The sequence below is a fragment of the Eschrichtius robustus genome, chromosome 8, assembly GCF_028021215.1.
Source record: "Eschrichtius robustus isolate mEscRob2 chromosome 8, mEscRob2.pri, whole genome shotgun sequence".
NCBI classification, from domain to species: Eukaryota; Metazoa; Chordata; class Mammalia; order Artiodactyla; family Eschrichtiidae; genus Eschrichtius; species Eschrichtius robustus.
The window spans coordinates 112,186,456-112,199,860 of NC_090831.1; the positions used below are offsets into that span (position 1 = coordinate 112,186,456).

Genomic DNA, 13,405 nt, shown 5'->3' on the forward strand with positions numbered 1-13,405 from the left:
TTTAAAGCTATCATTTCCCTGATACTTTCCTTCCATTTCTTTCAGCCATCCATAATATGATTCCCTTTACTATTATATTTTACTGTTTTCTATCACTATTCAAGCTTGAATGAAACTTAACACAGTATTGCAGGTGTCATCTAACTAGGACAGCCATTCCTTGGAATCTGTGGGGGACTGGTTCCAGGAACCCCACGGATAGCAAAATCTGAGGATGCTCAAGTCCCTTGTATAAAATGGTGCAGTATTTGCATATAACCTGTGCATATCCTTCAGTATCTCTAGATTACTTATAATACCTGTACAATGTAAATGCTATGTAAATAGTTGCCAGTGCACGGAAAATTCAAGATTTGCTTTTTTGAAATTCTTGGAATTTTTTCCCTACTATTTTTGATCCACAGTTGGTTGAATCCGCAGATGCAGAACCCATTGATATGGAAGCCTGACTGTGTACAATAAATTATCATTCTCATTTGCTTCTTTCTAGATACCAGATTTCCATTAATGCAGTCTAAGATTACATATGTTATTTTGAAAATTATCCTAAAATATTGACATATTGGATTTACAAATACTCAAACCTATAAAGTTTTATTTTCATAGTGCCACTGATAACTTATGTCTCCTCCATTCTCTACTTCTTCAATTGTGGTTTGATATTTTGGTCCAGTGCACTGAGCCTTAAATTTATTCTTGTTAAACTAAGTCTTCTTAGATTCAGCCTTTCATGAACTTGATCTTGATTATGTCATACTGTTGTACCATATACATGTGTATATACCTCATACATATATACAATATATAAATACATATCTATACATATATCTGACCTCTTGTCAAAGCTTCAGCCTCTTTATCTGTATATGTCTTCACTTAAATGTCCCTTGTAGCCAAATTCAAATTCATCTAATCCCACATTGAATGCTGTTCCTTCTGTATTCACTCTAACCTTGGTAGCAGTACTATCTACATAACTACCCAAGCTAGAAACCTAATAGTTATCTTTTTATCTTCTTTCACTTCCACCACTCATATTTAGATAGCCACTGAATCCAACTGATTTTACCACATAATCCCTTTTTTCTCCACCTTAACTACCAGCATTCTTTTCAGTGCTTATTTATCAGAAGCACTTTAGATTTCTAAGTCGTCTCCTTGCCACCAATATTGTCATCCTAATTCAACCTCTCATACTACCATAAAAGCAATCTATCAAAAACAGAAATCTGATTAATGCCACTACCTAAAGCCTTTCAGTAATTCCCAGTTTTCTAACAGTGGTTGAAGTTGGCACAGTCCTGAGACTTCAGTTTGTTCTAGGCTTTCTCTTTTCAATTTTTTTTCAACTTTTAATTTTTAAATAATTTCAAGAATAGTACAAAGAACTATATCTATCTACCTACCTAGCGGTATTTTCCCCCCAATCCATTTTTTGTAGACATAATGCTCCTTTATTCCTAAAGAGCTTCAGCATATATTTTCCAAGAACAAGAACATTCTCTTACATTAAAATAAGGAAATTCAACTTTGATACAATACTACTTTGTATCATACTATAGTTAAATTTTGCCAAATGGACCAGTGATGTCCTTTAGAGCAAAACTTCTCCCTGATTCAGGCTCATGGACTGCATTTAATTGCCATATCCCTTTATTCTCTTTTAATTTGGAACATCTGCTCAGCCCTTCTTTGTCATTCACAGCGCTAGCACTGAAGATTATGGGCCAGCAGTCTTACAGAATGTCTGGTTTTTAAATTTTAGAATTATCTGGGGAGTTTATGATAATCCCAGCTTTGAATTCTGAGTTGGCCTTTGTTGTCAATCCCCAAATCTGCATTTTAAATAAGGTACCATAGATAATTCTGATGTTGATGATCTGCACTTTTCGACTCACCACATTGGGAACTATAGTGAGAGTCGGTGGGAGGCCAAGCATTTGGGACCTAGCCCATCCAACTCTTATTCATCCTGAGTAGCTTTCATGTACAATTTTTCTTTCAATAATGGTCTGTTACTTTAAAAACAAAAAAAATTTTTTTTGACAACCACTAGCTGCATCAGTGAAACCAAGTTCCCTAACATGACGTACAAGACTTCCAGTGAACTGGCCCCTGACTGCCTCTCCAGTTTTACCTCTTGCCATTCTCTGCCTTTTCCTTTACACTTCAGCAATGATGATCTTCTTGTGGCCTCAAAATACATCAGTCTTCTCACCTCCTTGCCTTTACTCATTCTGTCTTCTCTGCCTGAAACATAATTCTCCCTCTTCAACTAGATAAGCTACTCATCATTTAAGGAGTAGGTATCAAAGTGTAATAAGACCCACACACAGTTCGTTACAATAAGAGTGAGATAGACTGAGTGATAATGATGTGCTCAAAATGTAATAAGATTCATATACAGTTCATTACAATAAGAGTGAGATAGACTGAGTGATAATGATATGCACAAATTGCTCTGGTTGCTCAGAGAAGGGGATGTAATCCAGCCTGGAAATCTCAGGGAATGTTTTCCTGAAGAAACTGATCCTTAAATTATGATCATGATTATGATGGAGTCTTAAGTGATAAGTTAGGCATTTAGCAGCAAGAGGAGAGTCACTTCCTTGAATTCTTAAAAGATTAATGTCAATGGTTTTGTGATCTTATTTATATGAAAATTCTTCCCTTACTTGAGATGTACTATGTCTGGGACTGAAGATGAGGCACTCAGAGCCTTTTGACTCCTGACATCTCTCACCAATATTTATTCTCCCCTGTCTAAAACAGAAGAAAACTCTATTCAGTAGAAAAGACAGGTGCAACAGAGGAGCTGAGGGACTCTGCTCTTTGTCATCCATCAGTATTTTAAAATAATCCCAGCAGAACAAATCTAAACATTATTTGATATATTTTCATTCTGAATATAGCTAAGTAAAATTCACTTCTTTTTGTCAAGATTTCTTCATATCTGAGTTCATCTGGTATTTTAACCTTCCTGATACTATTCTCCTGTGGCTCAGTCACTCTCTTAATAATCATCCTTTGTTACATAATCTCCTTTCCATCTTTGTTCATGTTCTTCTAAAAATCTGATGTTTATTTGCTTCGCAGAGGTCTCAACATACTAGTCGATGACTGTGCTAGATACTGGGCTACAATGGAAAATAAAATATAGTCTGTTCTCAAGAAGCAGAGAAAGTGACAAGTAAACAGACAGTAGAAATATAATGAGATAAATGCTACTTACTGTGCTATGATATTATACAGGAGTTGTTTGGGGATAAGGGAGTATCAGAGAAAGTTTCTCTGAAAAGGTAACTGTTACGGTTCCAGGGGCCAAATAAATAAATAGTATTTTTTCTTTACCAAGTTTTGAATCTATTAAAAATTAAGACAAAAGAGTAGGACAAAATACTAGCAAACTGAATCCAGCAACATATAAAAAGGATTATACACAGTGACCAAGTAAGTAGGATTTATCCCAGAAATGCAAGGTTGGTTTAACATATGAAAATTATCCACCTCCAAGAGTAATGAAAATAAAAACAAAAATAAACAAGTGGAACCTAATTAAGCTTAAAAGCTTTTACACAGCAAAGGAAACCATAAACAAAATGAAAAGAAAACCCACAGAATGGGAGAAAATATCTGCAAACGAAGCGACCAACAGGGATTAATCTCCAAAATATACAAACAGCTCATGCAGCTCAATATCAAAAAAACAAACAACCCAATCCAAAAATGGGCATAAGATCTAAACAGACATTTCTCCAAAGAAGACATACAGATGGCCAAAAGGCAAATGAAAAGATACTCAACATCACTAATTATTAGAGAAATACAAATCAAAACTTACAATGAGGTGTCACCTCACACCGGTTAGAATGGCCATCATCAAAAAAATCTATAAACAATAAATGCTGGAGAGGGTGTTGAGAAAAGGGAACCCTCCTACACTGTTGGTGGGAATGTAAACTGGTACAGCCACTATGGAGAACAGTACGGGGGTTCCTTAAGAAACTAAAAAAAGCTACCATATGATCCAGCAATTCCACTCCTGGGCATATATCCAGAGAAAACCATAATTTGAAAGGATACGTGCATCACAATGTTCATTGCAGCACTACTTACAATAGCCAGGACATGGAAGCAACCTAAATGTCCATCAGCAGAGGAATGGAAAAAGAAGATGTGGTACATATATGCAATGGGATATTACTGAGCCATTAAAAAGAATGAAATAATGCCATTTGCAGCGACAAAGATGGACCTAGAGATTGTCATACTGAGTGAAGTAAGTTAGACAGAGAAAGACAAATATCATATGATATCACTTATACATGGAATCTTAAAAAATGGTACAAATGAACCTATTTACAAAACGGAAATAGGGTCACAGATGTAGAAAACAATCTTATGGTTACAAAGGGGGAAAGGTGGGAGACGGGTAAATCAGGAGATTGGGATTGACATACACACACTACTATATATAAAATAGATAACCAAAAAGGACCTATTGTGTAGCACAGGGAACTCTATTCAGTACTCTGTAATGACCTATATGAGAACAGAATCTAAAAAAAGAGTGGATATATGCATAACTGATTCACTTTTGCTGTACAACAGAATCTAACACAACATAGTAAATCAACTATACTCCAATAAAAATTAAAAAGAAATAAAATTAAACAATGTAATACACATTAATTGAAAAAAGAACAAAATGCACATGATCATCTCAGTACATGCAGGAATAATGTTTGGCAAAATCCAACATCCTTTCATGATTAAAAAAAAAAAAAAAACTCAGTAAAGTAGGAGTAGATGGATGCTCCTCAACCTGATAGAGGCTATCTACAAAAACCCCACAGCTGACATCGTAGCTGATGGTACAAGACAATGCCTTCCCCCTAAGGTCAGGACCAAGACAGGGGTGCCCACTCTCAATATTTCTATGCGACATAATGGGAGGTTTAGGCAGGGCAGTTTGGAAAGAATAAAATACAATGCATCCAGACTGGAAAGAAGTAAAACTACCTCTATTTGCAGAACACATGATCTTGTATGTGGAAAGTCCTAAGGAACATACATACACACACACACACAACCTACTAGAGCTAATAATCAGTTCAGCAAGGTTGCAAGATAGAAAATCAACATGCAAAACTCAGCTGTAATGGGTGAATTGTATGGTATGTGAATTAGATCTCAATATGTTGTAAAAATCAATTGTATTTCTATATACTAGCAATGAACACTCTGAAAATGAAATTAAGAGAACAATTCCATTTACAAAGCATCAAAAAGAATAAAATACTTAGAAATAAATTTAACAAAAACAGTTACTTGTACACTGAAAAGTACAAAACACTGTTGAAATATATTAAAGAAGATGGAAAGATTCCCCCACATTCAGGAATCAGAAGACTTGTTAAGATGGCGATACTCACCAAATTGATATACAGATTCAATGCAATCCTATCAAAATCTCTGCCGAAACAGAAATTACAAGCTAAACCTAAATGCATAGGAAATGTAAAGGACGAGAATAACCAAGACAATTTTGAAAAAGAAGAACAAAGTTCAAAGAGTCATACTTTCCAATTTCAAAACTTACCACCAAGCTGCAGTAATCATAACAGTGTGGTACTGGCATAATGGCAGATATAGAGATCAATGAAATAGAATTCAGAATACAGAAATGAACCCTTATATTTATTGTCAATTAAGTTTCAACAAAGGTGCCAAGACAATTCAGTGAAGAAAAAAACAGCCTTTACAACAAATGGTACTGAGACAACTAGATATTCACATGCAAAAGAATGAAGTTGGACTCATTCCTTACACCAATTCATTAATTCAAAATGGGTGACAGACCTAAATGTAAAACCTGAAACTACTCTTAGAAGAAAAGATAGACATACAATGTAAACATAGTAAGGGGACTGCTAGCTTTAAGCTCCAGCATGTAAAGGGCTAGATTTGGAGAGTAGACCTTTGTTAGGGAGAACGTTCTGGATAGTTAGCAATGCTTACTCTTCCTCCCCCCACCAGAGCCAGCCCCTTCTAGCCTTCTTGTCTCATTGAAGGGTAGGGGGAAGAAAAGCTAAGAAATGCTTATTAAGGTCACAGCCCAGGGACACAGACCCACTAAAAGACTAAGATTTAATAAGATTATAGAATGTTCCCTTTCCCCATACCTTACCACCACACCAACATGACTCCAGTATAAGAACAATGGTTTACAGCTAAAAGAGCTGCAAGCCAGACACGTATTCTATCTGATAAGTGGTGCTTAGGGAACCCCAAAGACAACAGGATAGACAAAAACAAGGCTATTATAGGAATTCCTATAATGTATATACACACACACACACACATACCTAGCACATCATATTCAAACTTCAGGAAACCAAAGACAAAGACAAAAATCTTTGAATTGATCTTTCTCTGTCTGACTTATTTCACCTAGCCTAATGCTCTCAAGGTCCTGTTGTCCCAAATGGCAGGATTTCCTTCTTTCTCATGGCTGAATAATATTCCATTGTGTGTGTGAATGTGTGCGGGTGTGTGTGTGTATATACACACACATACACACACCGTATCTTCTTTATCCATTCGACCATTGACTGACCCTTACGTTGTTTCTGCGTCTTGGCTATTGTAAATAATGCTCCAATAAACATGGACAGACACCTCTTCAAGATCTTTTTTTTTTTTTTCATTTCTTTGGATATATCCCCAGAAGTGGAATTGCTGGATCATAGTGTAGTTCTATTTTTAATTTTTTGAGCAACCTTCATAGACACATACAATTAGTTAGGGAGATAAATAACCAAAACAGAGCATAGTGTACAATTTAGAGAAAAGAATTTGGAATTGATCGTCATGAAGGAGACTGAATCTCACAAGTCCAAATGAGAGAAGCAAGAAGTACTTCTAAATCAATTGAAAGTTTTTTCACCTCTCAAAAAGACACCAATGCTCAGTCAAAAATAATAGCTGGTGGATTCGCTTGGGCATATGACATGAATGAACACTGATTATCAGATAATTCCCTTGACTGCTTGATGAAGCTGAGTAAAATTACATTTCCTAATTCAGAGTTTGCCACCGAAATGCCCTGTGGGTTAACCAAAGGGGAAATTTTGATGACAGATGTGTTGGACTCTTACAGTGTAAAGCTCATTTTGTCAGATCTTACCAACAATAATGTTTTCTACAGTTATCACATGATACATTGAATAAAAAAGAAAAAACATTTCCTCTGGCTATTAGGTACTTTAATTTGAAAAATGGGGTTTCAAAGAATCTTGATTTCTATGAAGATTTTAATGAAACCACAGAAAACATCAAACCAAATATTGTCAATATGTTCTCCAAAGACAAACTAGACTTTGCTCATCTATCTGCATGGTTGGCTGACAATGAAAATATAAAATGTACATTTTTGCAAATTTCATTCAGTCTATCAACTTCTTACCAAAGAAAATAAAAAGATCTGATCTCCTAAATGTCTTGCACACCTTGTATTTAAAAGAGAGTGTGATTTGCTATCCTGTGATAATGAGGCTTTCATAATGAAATTTTTTGGTCACGTTTTAGTTTCCTCAAAACATGCAGAAGCACTTAATGAGATTTTCGACTTTATGGAAATGAAAGAGGGCAGTTTCCTTAGACCTGTGCCAACAAGGTGGCTATCATTGTTGCCAGCCATAGAAAACACATTAAAATGTTGGTCTGCCATTAAATCACATTTTCAATATGTGGGACAAGAAGAATGGCCTTCTCTAATTTGCAAATAGTTTGAAGATGGGAATAGCGGAAAGGGCTACAGTAAAACAATTTATATGCTCTTTTTCTAATTCTGTTTGATGACCTTTGAAGAGGTCATACGGAGCATAGAAAAGGATGAACTAACTGCACCTCAGTTGTTTGACATTATGTGTAGGTTATGACAAAAACTCATACAGTGAAAAAAAATGACATTTAGGGGGAAATAAGACCGACTCAGAAGTCAAAAATATGTCACCAGAAAGGGCAGCCAAGTTAAACAGCACTAAAAACTGTAATTTATTTGAAATCCACCTTCAGTTTAAGTTCGAATTACCTCTGTGCTTTAAAAACCTATTCCCTGAGGAAGAGAAGTTTAACTTGCAATGATACCCAGTGTGCTTCAGAGTATCTAAAAACAGTGGACATTTTAGACATGGCGAACACTACATGATGAATTTAAGGATACAAAGGACCAAATGCCCAAAAGCCAGCCTACTAAATTAAGCCTGTAGATACAAAGTGGATGGAAGTTTTTGTAAAGCTGGAAACTAATTCCTTACAAGTCTAGAAACCTGCTATTACTAATAAGTAAGGTCACATTCCATGCTCAAATTCCTTTGTTGACAGGTTATCTAACTTGCTGTCATTGCATTGGCCTGCCACCAGGGGTCAGTGTAATGTGGGGCTTCATAAGAGCAGACCTCAGAGGCCTTGACTTTGAATGTATTCAGTTTTACCACTACCTAAAAGAAAAGAAGGATATCCTGAAGGCTGCAGGCAGTTCACATAAGTATTATTGGAAGAGGACACACAAAGAGCAAAAATATCCTACTTTATCATGGGACATAAAGAAACGTCAATTTTTATTAATTATAAGTAATGTCTGTTTAATTAGCCCCATTGTATTTACATTCAACTTTTTAAAGGTCTTATATTTATGTATCTTAAGAAGACATGATATGGCCTATAAAATGTAGATATCCTATAAAGAGTTAAAATCTGTATCAGAGGAAAAAACTATTTATAATGTTATATTATTCTCACACATACTATTTGTTTAATTGGTTCCACTATTAATAACTACTAATTGCCACTGTTAACTAGTCCTATTGTTTTTCTTAAATAATGGCATTTATGTAACAAAAAAGCAAATAATACAGAATAATATATAATTTTAAATAAATGCCTAATTTATATTTTATGTTAAAATAATAATCATGTGTGTATAAGTATTTATTACATATTGTACTGATTTTTTGGTCTGGTGTAGCTGTGTCTTGAGTTGGCGCTCTAAAAGTTAGTCACCCTACTACACATGTAGATGGCCTTCATAGAGCCTGACATGCAGAATTCAGTTCTGAAATGCTTGATAATTATTGGACAGGTATTTCTACTGTTTGCTCTTCTCTTGAAACAGTTTCATTTAAAAGCTTCCAGAGGAAGTATGCACTGATATATTTCATATGTCTGAATGAGATAATGTCAGATTAATTGAAGATAAACTCAAGCTAGCCATTAAATATATGAATGAGGTAATTGTGAAGAAAGTAAAAAAATTGTTTTGTTAACCTTAAAACCTAAGTTCAGAAATTTTATGGTATATTCTCTTTTTTAGCAAAAATACCTGGACAAGCCCCTTCTTGGCTTCTAAAAAGATATTTGAGGTAGGAGAACTACACTTGATTTCTTCTACCAGGTTACCTTACTCCCTTTCCTCTGTCTTGTAAGATTTTTATTTTGAATTAAAGTAACAGCTAAAAGTGACGTTTTAATAACAATTGCTAATTGTCTCCTTATAGTCTACATAGTGTCTGTGGCTAGGTCAGTTTTATACATAGGAGTGCACATATGATGCATTTTGAATGGTTCTGAGATTTCAGTATCCCTAAAGTAGCCCTAATGGATGCCTTAACATCTGCAGTTAGACATATATTTCTAAGCAATTATCATTGCTTTATCTGAGTTTCTCTTTTTAAATAGAAATACTTCTGGCATAAGACAGTTACTTAGAATGAATACTATCATATGTTTTACTATCTATAATAGCAATTGAATCATTGGTCCCGTAGGGATTATACTAGTACCTAAAAACTGGAAAAGGAATAGAAAGGGAAGTCAGGGATAACATAGATAAACTTTGTAGTTTTGTCTAAACCGGTAATTATACCACTAGCCCCCCTGGCAAGTTTCCCTATCTCTAGGAATAATGATATGAACAACCACCTGAACAGTGGATTTGTAAGTATTTGAGAATAGACTGAATTTGCACAACAGAGGAAACATGGTATGCCTGTTCTCCCTTCCTTGGCCTCTTTTCTAAGAACTTGGTTTCTGCTCAGTAATGGGTTCTGTTGAAATATGTAGGCTCTCTTGCCCCAAAAACCTAGAAAATTAGGTTAAGAAACCATCTTTGGCCATACCTGTACTTGGATCTAGAATTGATTAATTTAAACTAAGACTTAACTTTTAAAATATATTACTTATCATATCTATGGAAAGAAATGAAATAATATATCAACATAAGAGAAGGTAATAGAAAAAGTACTGGAGTTAGAAGATATGTATTCTAGACCTGCCCCTCCTTCTTATTAGCTATGTTATCTTGAGCAAATAGCTTAACCTCTCTGATTCCCTAACATTCCCTTACATTCCCTCTCTGATGTAAGATGGGGATAACACTGGCCATCCTGCCTGTATCACAGGACTGGTGAGAGCCCCAAGTAAGATAATACCTGTAACAATACTTTGCATACTGTGAGATGTAAAATACAGATATAACATGGCATTACATTACTCTTGATTAGATAGTTCATTGTTGACATTGAAATCAGAGTACCCAGTTTCTTTCAGCTCCCAAACTATGATTCGGAGGCTTAGCAAAGACCAACAAAGATATTTTTTAGAAACCGATGAGAGGCCAGTCCAGGAAACAATTCAGCCCAGAATCAATGATTTGTATGGAAACTGTGTCAAAGTGACATCCTTGAAGAGTCCTATGAGCAAACAAACTCCCATTTGGACTGAGAAGACAAGGATACCAACAGAAGGTTTTTCTTTTTTGTTGTTGTTTAGGATTTTAATATTATATACAAAGGTGGCTTTCACTGTATCATCATTAATATTGATAAATTCTATGAAATTTGGATTATGGGAACTTTTTATAAACAGAGGATAGACAGCCATTTTATTCCTGACTCTGTAAAGTATTTGTCTTATTTAATTTCTATATAAGTTGAATAGAAGAAAATTGTTTGTTTAATATAGCCTTGAAAAATCAATTTAATTTCCTTATTCCCATCACCTCCTTGTTATTGATGCCCTTTCCATATCATAGAATAAAAAAGTAATGAGCTGATACACACAACGTGGATGAATCTCAAAATCACTGTGCTGAGAAAAAGAAGCCAGACACAGAAAAGTAAATACTATATGAAATCACATTTATATGAAATGCAAGCTAATCTATAGAGACAAAAAGTAGATAAAGGTTTCCTAGAGTAGGAAGGGACAGAGTAGGGAGGAAGGAAAGAATGGACTGTAAAGGAGCATCAGGAATCTTTTAGGGATGATCTTTTCTAGATCTTGTTTATGGTAATGGTCTCAAAGGTATTTACAACTGTTGAAACTCCAGGGTGTTGGGCCAGACCAACTAGCTGGATTGAATTATCATCCGCCAGATGGCAAAGACCGAGTGGAGCAGCAATTCAGTTTAGACGTGTTGCTTTTTAAATGCCTTTTAGACACTGAAGTGGAGGTACTGAATAGGCAGTTGGATGTATGAGTCCAGCATTCAGGGAAGAGATCTGGGCTGAAGATACATTTGGGAATTTTCAGCCTACAGATAGTATTTTAAGGCATGAAGCTGGATGAGATTTAAGTGAGTGTAGATATAGAAGAGGGTTAAGGAGCAAGTCCTTGTGAACTCCAACACTGATGGATCAGGAAAAGAGTAAGAACCCAACAAAAGAAGACTAAGAAGCCCCCTCTGGGGTAGGAGGAAAAGCAAGGGAATGTGTTGTCCTGGAAGCTAAGTGAGAAAGTGTATCAAAGAGAAGGGAATAAGCAACCAAGTCTAATGCTTCTGATTAAGTCAAGTGGATTTACTATTGGATTTTACAGCATGGAGGTTTTATGTGGGATCTTGATCAGAGAAATCTCAGTAGAATGATAGAGGTACAAGTCTAATTAAAGTGTATTTTAAAATAGGAGGAGAGAAATTGGAGACAGTATTTACAGAATTTTGCTGCAACAGGGAGATTTGTTTTTCAGTTTTCCCCACTGCTGCCACCACACTGCTTAATTTAAAATTTGTTTCTCGTCTTTCCCATCTTCCCTGAGCTGAGATTCTCATGGCTTTTTTGTTATATTATCTTTTAACATGTCCTGATGAATCTTGATGACATACGAATAAAAATTCTACAATCTTCTTTTTCACTGAAGTAAATCATTTCAGAGAGAGTTATCTTTTCTTATTTTTTGCTGTTGTCCCTTTCTTTATAATACATACATTTAGGGCTATAAATTTTCCTTCACCTCCTCACCTGTATAATTCTCCACCTACTACAATCTAGCTTCTCACCATAACAATGAAATTATTTCCAAAGTCATCAGCTCTTATCATACCTGACTTCTCTACTGTTGGTTAATTCCAGAGACTTAAAACTCTCTCTCCCTTCATTCACTGAGCAATTCCAACAGACGTATATGTGGAACTTCTCTCTCTTTTAGTCCTGTTTCTCTGCCCATTCATGTTTGGTGTCCTACATGGGCTTCACTTCCTCTGCCTGAATTTTAAGTGGGCTCTTCCCCAGTATTCCATCCTTTGGTCTCTCCTCTTCCCACCACATACTTTATTTCTGAGCGCTCTCATCTATACCTGTAGCTTCCACAAACAAGTGCTGATCATAATCATATTTTTTTAATCATCAATATAGGCATCTCTTCTGAATTCCATACTGTGCCTACTGGAATTATCCTTCTGTTTTTCCTCACAGATACTTCTAATCCAACTTGCCCACTGCAGATCTCTTTCTCCTGCTGCATTCCGTTTCTCAGTCAATAATACTGCCGTCCTCCTGTTATCTAAATAATAGCCCAAGACATATCCTAATCTTCTACATCTCTTTGGTATCCAACAATGAGAAGCTCTATCAATCTGCCCTCAAAGATTCTCTTGACTCTGCACTTCTTCATCATACCGCTGCTCCTTTAGTTCAGACTCCCTTTCTGCCTCCCTTGAATTACTGCATTAGCCTCCTAACTTGTCTCTCTGCCTCAACTCTCACTTTTCTTCAGCCTGTCATCCTCCTGGTTGCCAGTGTGATCTTTCAAAAATGCACATCTAATTATATCACTTCCATGTATAAAGTTTTCAATGGCCTCCTAACAATTCCATTTTTAAAACATTAAGCATCTACCAGTCACAAATTATTCCTGTCTCAGGAAATCTCACAAAAGTACTATTATTACAGACAAGATCTCTAGTTTTGAACAACTTATTCACACCTACCTGATTTCTAGTCATTCTAAACCGTACTTGTGATTTCCTGAATGTGCCATGTTAGTCCCACTATCTAGATTACTACCCTTTTTTTTTTTTTTTTTTTTTTTACTTAGCTGACATAGCTATGCATCAAGACTCAGA

General features: G+C 35.6%; 1 pseudogene; it reads left to right on the forward strand.

The window, feature by feature from the left end:
• LOC137768167 (cytosolic carboxypeptidase 3-like) overlaps positions 1-13,405 on the forward strand; it is a 61,449-nt pseudogene that overhangs the window by 24,361 nt on the left and 23,683 nt on the right.